Below are 9,815 nucleotides of genomic sequence, written 5' to 3'. Positions count from 1 at the left end.
CCCAAAAGAGCCACAGCCAGTTTCAATGTAGCTGGAAGCAACCTGAATCAGGATACCTGCTGTTGGGAGGTAAACAACAAGTTTCTCTTATGGACACTTGAAGGACTTTTTTGTTGCTCAGTATGCTTTCCAAACAGAACAACATGCCCATAAAGGAGAAATTCTTCAAGTCTCATTTCACAGTCAAAAGGCAGCCAACCAAGTTCCCCTCCATTGGCAGCCCCAGAACCTTTCATTATCAGACTTCAGCCTTTACCAGGAGTCTCCAGGTTCTGCACAAAAGGTTTGGCACTCTGCAGGAAGTGATTTTTCCTTATGGAAAAAATGTGAAGAGTAACCCCAGAAAATTGAGGCAATTAATTCAAGAGGTTGTGATCTGGGAAGCTCAGTTTCTGGTTCTGACGTTACCTTTGATTGGTACCTGCAAAGAAAACAAAAAGGGCTTTTCCTCTTTTATAAATCTTTACAATGTATGAAACAGGCCTGAAAGGTTTCTGCTTCTTTTTTTTTATTTTTTACATTAACACAGGCTCAGTGGCAGATTAGCCACTGGACCAACGGGGATCATGCCCAGGGGCCACTGCCAATTTGAAGGGCTCCCAGAAAAAGGGGCATCCCAGTGCCCTGACCCACTCCGCCCACCTACCCACACTCCGACCCAGCTCCCCAGCAGGTGCACAGGGAGGGGGCGGGGGGATTGAAAGTGGAAGGGGTGGGAAGGGCCCCCATTTGCTTTGGCCCAGGACCCCACAAACCCCTAATCCAGTCTGTCCTATCCTGGAAAATTATTTTCGAGACCAAAGAACTATAGTAACTATAACGCCTGGAGAATGGAAGGTTGTGGTCTGGTTTGGGGTCTTTTTTGTTAATCCGTTTAATTCCAGTGACTAATGAACTCTCTGGAAAAAAGATGTGTCTGTTAAAGATTCAACTGTTCCCATCTCTGCTGGTAAGATGCAAGAGCTCATAATAATCAATGAGTCCAGAGTTGACATTCCTAATTTTAGTCGGCTAAAAACAAAACAGTCCCTCTCCAGAAAATACCACTACTTTAAAAACAAAACAAACCAACAAAGAATGTGTCTGGGTGTTACCAGAATCAATATAAAAAGTAATAGTTAACAAATTATTGTTCTTTAATTATAAATGTAAAACTGACAGTTTGTGCTGAAATCCTAATGCCACAGTATATTCCCGAAGTGACCTTTTGATTACATTTGGCCAAAAGAATTTCTGCTAAAAAGGGTGCGTCCCCACCAACCCTGAGGCCTGTGGTGATGAGTAAAATAGTTACATGAAGAAATGTTGTTCTTGCTACTGCGAGATTTATGGACAAACTAGAAGTTAAGTCAGATGGGAGTTTGTTTACCAAAAATACACTCCCAGGCTGGTAATGAAAAGATGTTTTGATTGGTGAGAGAAAAAGGACTCCATAACCTTAGCAGTACCTCAGCATTCCAATATCTGATCATCTAAGATAAAAACAAATTAGACATGCTTATATTTTTAGAACTTGGAGGATGTTTGGAGCTATTAGATGAAACTGGAGAATGCCAGAGAGGCTAAAACCCTATAGTGAGTGCTTACAAAAAGCACCAGAAAATACTGGATATGGATAATGGTTTTATCTTTTAAAAAAAAATCTATTAATATTAATGAATAACTAATATCCCTTGACTTGTTCTGAATTATGTGCTATAGTACTGGCTGGAATGCTATGTACATATGTTTGAGTTCACTCTTCTAATTATGGCCCTGACCCTGCAGTTGTTACACGGAGCAATTTTGCCTGAATAAGGCTTGCAGGGCCCATCTAATTAACAAGATCTGTGGATAAAAGCACTGTGTAAGAACTAGGTGGTATTATTTGTATAAGGGCTTCTCTCTCCCAGTGCTAAGCTTACCCATCACTATCCTTAAGGTGTATATTGGAAGGAGACTTTGTATCAGGTTTGAAATCTGGCTCAGACTGGGAGGCTAGAAAGTACAGTACTGGTGTTCAGACCCCACAATGGCACGCACAGGTTAAGTTTCAGAGTAGCAGCCATGTTAGTCTGTATCTGCAAAAAAGAAAAGGAGTACTTGTGGCACCTTAGAGACTAACAAATTTATTTGAGCATAAGCTTTCTTGAGCTACAGCTCACTTCATCGAATGCATTCATTTTTCCACTGAATGCATCCGATGAAGTGAACTGTAGCTCATGAAAGCTTATGCTCAAATAAATTTGTTAGTCTCTAAGGTGCCACAAGTCCCCCTTTTCTTTTTACAGGTTAAGTGTAACTTCTGCTATGCAGATTAGATAGAGGATTTTGTTCTGCATGTGCTTTGGCTTACTACTTGTGTCCTACCCTATCCTTGTTCTTATATTATTTTCTTTAGGTCAGTGCTGTTATAATGGAAAGTTATGACATGCTACTGTGTGGGTTATTAAGTCAGGTCATGCTGAGGTTCTTTTATTTTTTAATTCATGAGCAGCCTCTCAAATTATATATTCACAGCATGGAGTTCATGCTCTCCCATATTATCCTAAATAATAACTCCTCTGTGCTGTAATTCACATGTTGTATTGAAAGTATCTATTAGGTGTCTTTACAATGAACTATTAGTCTGTAGTGATATGACTGAAGTTTGGGATGCTACTGTTATGCTAACAGGTACTGGTGACTGCTTGGATCAGGAACCTCTTTGAGATTGGGTGTGAACGCACCATTCAATTAACATAACTGTCGGGATGAGTTAATCAGAAGCCTCTCACCTAAAACAAAAAGGGATTGTGAACCCAACCTAGAGTTTGCTTGGGTGGAGGGATTTTGCTGATGAGCACCGTGTATGACCCTGGAAAAGAGCAGGAGAGAGCACTTTTGGGTTTGGTGTTGGCTAAAGAGGCTTAGGGCCATAAGAAACTGCTCTTTTGTTTTTGGTTCCTCGTGCGTTCAGTGAAGTGGGACTTTGTATATTTCTTGTAAATAAACAAGATGGCATCAAAGAAAATACTAGACTACATACATTTCTATTTCTAATGGAACTTCCAAGATCCTGAACTTTGACTAGCTGCTCAAGTCAAAAATGGGCAACATTATTTGCAAAATATTTGAAACATAAAGATCTAAACCCGTATGATATTTTTATGCTATGGTACAATGGTACATAATCATCAGGAAGATTCTACCCAGTAACTTCCATTATTTTGTAAAAATAGCTAAACCTACTGGCTCCGTAATAGGTTCCCAAGCTGAGATTTCCCCTGTGCAAGGTACAGTATTTACATCTGATTTATAAGCCCCTGAATAGATATGGTTCATAATATAAACTAATACAAATGTGATCAGAGTGTTGCAAATATTCTAATATACCAATGTGAAAGAAGCGCCTTAAAAGGAATGTGTCCGTCCATCAGAAGAAAAAGTAAGACTCTCGGCTTCTGGGAGAAGGCCCCAAACTCTTTTATTTAATCTAGTTTAATGAATTGTAACTGAAATGGCTCTTAATACAGTGTACTGCTCCTTTCTGGGAGAATCAGCTGGGTATGGTAAGAATTTGAAATCCTATTGAGGTACAGTAATTAAATAATAAACATGGAGTTGTTTAAAGACCAGCAATCAGAACCCCATGGGAGTCTGACTAATGTATTTGACACTAAGATATTAAGGTGACTGGTGCTCAGAGATAGACAGCCTGCATAAAGTTGCAAAGTAATTGCAGAATGACAAACAGCATAGCTTTGAATAAAATGTGTATCATTTTCCTAAGCCATATCACAATTCTGCATAATCTTGGCATGTCAGGGGGCATTTTATCTAAACTGCTGCCTTCAGAAAATGCTGACACTCTTGTATTTAAGAGAGAAGATATTCTTATTTATAGGAAAGATTTTTCCTCTCAATCAGACTAATCATTTTCTGACTGTATCCTTTCCACCTACTCCATTAATGTGTGACACCAGGCATGACACTTAGCTCTACCAGAAAATGTTGCAAAATAAACCTGGTGTATTTGAAAAGCTTCAATTTAATTTGGAAAGTATAAATTGTCAGATTTTGTTTTGTGATCGAATAGTACTCTGAACATACCGCAGTTAATTGGAATCTCAGTCTCTCTATGTTCTATGCTATGGTATGTCTTATAGGAGGATCGACAGCTAAAGTTATAAGAAAATATTTTCAGCATTGTCAAGAAGGTATAATATGTCTGCCAGTTCATAAAAATGTAATTTATCAATAATTCCGACAATTGCTAGGAAATCACTGGTCTCAATAATTGCTAAAGAGATGCATGTTTTAATGCCTTAACATATGGAGATGGAAACACTTTTTCCCAAATCTTATGCTGCCTCCTTATGTGACACCACAAAGGGTAAAGAACAAAATAAAAGAGTATGTGGAAATAAGGAGAGCAGAAACACAGAGAATTCAAGGTATGGGAAGCTTTGATTTTACTTAAGACTTTGAGGTAATCAGGCATGTGCATCTATTTTATTTCTACTATGGCCAGTCGGAAAAATATTGATGGGGCCATATTCTGTTGGAATATGCAGTTCCTTGGAAATGGAAATGCTCTGCACAATTGGGTTCATTTTGCCTGAATTTCATTTTGGAAGAAAACAAGAAAAAATTCAGGCAATGCCAAAATGTCCCATTTTAACGTGTTGGGAATGAAACATTTCAAGCTTTTATTTTGAATTGTTTTATATTTTTTATTATTATACAAAATAAAGTTAAAATTAAAACTAATCTTTAGATCAACCTGAAGCCATTTTCCTTCATAGAAACTTTGAAATAGCCAAATCCTTTGTGAAGCTGAATTTCTATCCTCCACACAGCTCTAATTTTCACATATTTAATTATTGAATAAAGCTAGTGAAGAAATTAATTATAATTAAAGCTTTAGGAAGTAAACTTCTTAAAAAGTTGTTTATAAAATACATTTATAGGTGGCCATTCTTTTCCTTTCAAACAGGTGTATAACTGGAAAAGGTACATAACTCATTTTGAAGTGTGGTTTAAATGATAGTTTGCCAGATTTGATTAGATAACCAGTATCATGTTCTTGATTAAAAACATGCACTGATTGATTATTCTTGTGATGCATGATTCAAGTATGACTATCACATGAGGGAGCTCTCACACAAGCACTCTGTTGATAGTAATCCACAGCATGAAGCCAGAAAGAAGAATGTTCTATTGCAGGATATTGCAACTATAAATGTGACATCCTGGCAGCATGATAAGATGACGTTATGCTTCTTAGGGAACATTACAAGAAAACATCCCGAAGAGCTGTAGTTGTTGCTTTCATTGAAGTCAACAGGAGCTTTGCCACTGAGTGGAGTCAGAGTAGGACTGAGTTTAAGATTTGACACCTCCAAATATTCTTGCACTGTAGAATTAGTCAACTTGAGGAAGATTTTAATCACTGTGGGTGGGATTTGCAAAGGTGCCTAAGCAAGTTAGATGCCCAATTCCCACTGAAAATCAATAGGCTCCTCAAAGGTACTTAGGTGCTTTTCAAAAACTGGGTCTAGGACAAACAATTAGGTGCTTTTGAAAAATCCCATTTTGGGTCTTTTTAGTGCGCATTAAAAACATTGTATTAGGAACAATGTAATTTTTTTAACACTACTGAGTACTCACTATGGCTTTGCATATTGCACACCCAAATCAGTAGTAAATCTGGAGGAAGATGGCATATATTTGTGGATACATAATTGGACCAGAAGGAAATTTTTCCTGTGTAAATAACTAATTCAAATAGTCCTATACCCTATGGACTACATGTTCCAATAGTAGAAATACACTGAAAATGCATAAAACTAAATCTCTTCTTTACTTTTAATAGACCCTCTTAGTTATAGTTTGTTGTTTTCTTAAGGCTAAAGATCACCTATTGATTGATGAAATCATTCCATGCTAAAGTATCCTAGTTAATCTATATCTATGTTCTTAATCTTGAATAAACCTAGATCTACACTTAAAAGCTGCCATGCTACAGCTTCAGCACTTTAGTGAAGATGCTACTATGCCAAGAGAAGAGATTATCTGGTTAGTGTAGTTAATTCACCCTCTCGAGAGGCAGTAGTTGTGTCATCGTGAAAAGCCCTCCTGTGGACATAGTGCTGTCTACACCATGTGTTAGGTCAATATAACTGTGTCGCTTAGGGGTGTGGATCTTCAAACGCTTGAGTGATGTAGTGATGCTGATGTGAGTTGATGGTGTAGACCTGGCCCTAGTTAAACATGTTGGTGAAGCCCAGTCTGGGACTGAGGATTCATTCCTCAACTTGCTGCATTTCAGAAGCACCCTTGGAACAAAGCCCATTTGCTCTCAGCCTTGGCTCAGTAGTGTAGTCAGAGATTGTGAGTTACTCAGGCCAGGGATTGTATTTGTCCCCTATGTTTGTTCAGGGCTAAGCACGCTGTTGATGTTCAATACATAGCAGCAGGAGGAGGACTTGTAGCCTCTAATTGAACACTAGAGCAGTTCGAACATTCTACCAGTAGAGCCTGCAGGGCACATATTTAGTACATTTGTCTGTATACTACACTAGCTCCCATTAAGGTTATTTAGCAGTACCTTGCCCCTAGGAGTGGTCTCCTTCCTGCCTCAGGCTCCCAGTACTTATGGGAATCATATGGCTAAATTGTCACAATGCTGACTAAATATTTCCCCCCAAACGTGGACAAAAACTAAACTTTTGCCGCATAAGGAGCTGATGGTGCCATATATCTGTCTATGGATCTGTGCCTGCCTCTGAGACCTGTGGAGACTTAAATAGTCCAGATTTACCTACAGCACATCTCTCTCTTGAGCTGCCAAAGCATCAGTTTCCACCATGGGAGGACAAAGGAAAACTAAAAAACAGACCCACACAATAGAATGCCAGCTCTTCCACTATATCCTGTTCTCCTGGATGACATGGGAGATGGTGATGGTAGCTTTTCTTCCCAAGATGATGATGTAGTTCTGGTATTACACTGTCAAGGTCACAGGCTTTCTGTGTTTCCATTGATTTCAGTGCCTTTTCTATTTCTTCCCTGGAGAATGGGTTGGAAGTTTTCATCCTGGGTGAGCAGTGGAGATGGTAGCATTGATGACATGCTTTTTCGTTTGACACTTCAAAAACATTATTTTTGTCTGCTTTAGCAAGGTTGGTCAGGTGTGTGGCAATGCTGGTTGCAGAGACCTTCTATAACTGGTGGATTTTGTGCTGCACCGAACTGCCTGATACGTGTCCCTGTTTTCCTGCTAGATCTTGATGTCCATGTCTCAGATTCATTTTTCCCAGCATGCTCTTTGAGCTGCATTCAGGCTCTCTAGGAAGTGGTTGGCTATGTCTGGATCACCAGATTTTTTTGTACTGTTTAAGGAAGTCTGCATGTTCTTCATGAAGATTGGTGTGTAGATATTTTGGCAGCCATGTGGAATGGACTTGAAGATTGCTTTGGTAAACCTTGAGTGTGATTGATCTATTGAAATGTTCTGCAGGATACAGACTGTATTTTGATCAATGAACTTAGTATAAAATTGTCTCAGTCTGCCTTTCTGTAGTTCCAGCATAGTCTTGGGCTAGTGGTCACTATAGGTATGGTAACCCCTATTCGTATGAGAATGGGGCAGTGCTGGCTATGGTGAAAATTTCCAAAAACCCTGGAAGTGGTTGGTAAGGTGAGCCTTCCAGCAGAAGTGACCAAACTGAGGTCAGGGGAGTAGCCCGGGTTCCAGCGGGGGCGAGTGAAAAGTTGCTGGTTGCTTAGGGAGAGGAAGAAGGTGTAGTTCATTAAGGGATGCCTCATTTCGGACCTATCCCAGTTTGATCAGATTCTCTATAGCCCCAGGTAGCCTGGTGCAGCTATTACAGTCTCCTGCATAGATGGCAGGACGTTGTAGTGATGATAGAGCAGAAACAGGCCACAACTGAGTAGAGGGCTAGTACAGTATACATTAGCTACTTTAAACTATGATGTCACAGTAGTCTGATGTAGGTGGTAGAATCTCCACATGAGCTAAGTTGGATCTTACATAAGGGGTTCAGTCATATTTTTCATACTTTATCAGGTCAAACACAGGGATTTGTGAACTGATGGGAAATAAGGGAATTAACATGGGTTTCCTAAAAGCAAATGACATAGGCATTGTGTGGGGAAGCAATGTTTTCCAGAACAGAGCACTTTGCAAGGCAGTTACGTTCTTGTTGTGTACCTTGTGATTACCCTTAGTGGGGAACCAAAGTGGCAACTAGAGAGCCAAATGTACTGTGGACTCAGACAAGAACAAGGACATTGCTATTGTCTGTTCCTAAACACTGAGGGCTCAATCCTGCAAGGTGCTGAGCACTGTGGCTTCAGTCCAACAAAACACTTAAGCACATGCTTAACTTTAACAATGAACACAATGGGACTGCTCAAGTGCTTGAAATTAAGTATCAGATCAGAGGCAGAGTGCTCAGCACCTAGCTGGTTCAAGCTCTCATAGAGCATTATTTTCCTGTAATATAGCTGTGTAATCATGAATGAATTATGACTTACAACATCCCTATAAAGGAGGTGAGTATTATTATTAAGATTGCTGGGAAATAATCAAATACATGTAGGAAAGGGTAACTCAGTGAGTAAAATTTGTTCTTCTGTCTGCCAGCTGTTGATTCCAGCCACTGAAGCAAACTGCCAATTACCAGATCCTCTTGGTGACTGGATTAAATGAGTGTATGGCCTACAGTTTATTGCATCTGAGACTCATATCAGGATTCTCCAAAGGACCTGTGGACCACCAGGGACCAAGCAGCTGTGCTAAGCTTGTCTCAGCTGGAAAGGCAATACCCAGAAATGTCTATAGTTTAGTTTCTTTGTATTCATTTGGGTTTAGCATGTCTTTTCTCTGATTTTTTTTAAAATTAGATTTAGTATGATAACGTCTTTTGCCATTAGGGAGTAAAGGCAGCCAGAGTCCCTTGCCAGATGTGCTCTGTATAATTAGAGATAGGACCAAATCAAGGCTCTGTATTCAAACATCTTTGAAATTTAGGGAGTTCAGAATCAAAACTTAGGCCTAGTTCTAAATTTCATGGCTGGTCCCAGATCTCCAGCCAATCTATTCTGTCCAAAGACTGCAGAAGTATGAGGAATTCAAAATCCAGACCTGAATACTGCAGTTTGGGTCCTTCTCTATGTAAACCTGTGATATGCACCAATGAACACCACATTTGATTTTTAAAGTTCTGTTGTGTGCTAGACCAACCAATGCAGTACCGCCGCCACCTTGTGTTCCAAAAGAAGAATAGCAAAGTTCGGTAGCTAGCTATTGTGATGTTAGATTAGAGAAAACCGAAATGTGAACAGAACTTAATGCTTCTGTATAGAAAAGCCAGATAATCACTGTAGTCAGTTGTGTTAGATTTCTCACTATTTCATTAAGAGATATTTAAGTAGCCTGTTGCATGGCACAGTGGCTCAGTGGGAAAGCTTGGCTCTCCTCGCTCAGACCTGGATTTCGAAGGGGATGCACTAATTTTGCTGGAGTCACAGAATGCCTTTAGTTGTGGATTCTGAGGAGCATCCAGTGGCAGGAGCAGCAGGCAGGAGATAGGCGAAACATGATGGGGATCGGGAGGAGCAATGTGTGACCTCCCTGGAATAGTGTTTTGTGATGCCTATGCTCACTTTCCTTATGGAGAGATGTATGTTAAATGACGGTTTTAGCAGGATTCAGTGCTAAATAAATGCAAGATTCAGGAAATGTAACATTCTGGAGAAAGGAATAAAAACCGGTTCTAGTCTAAGGGATAGCTCAGTGCAGTCTTCTCTGGCAAAAATCCTAGGGA

Source organism: Lepidochelys olivacea (genome assembly GCF_965140295.1).
Source record: "Lepidochelys olivacea isolate rLepOli2 genome assembly, chromosome: 9".
In the NCBI taxonomy this organism is placed as follows: Eukaryota; Metazoa; Chordata; order Testudines; family Cheloniidae; genus Lepidochelys; species Lepidochelys olivacea.
This window is presented reverse-complemented; position numbering follows the sequence as displayed.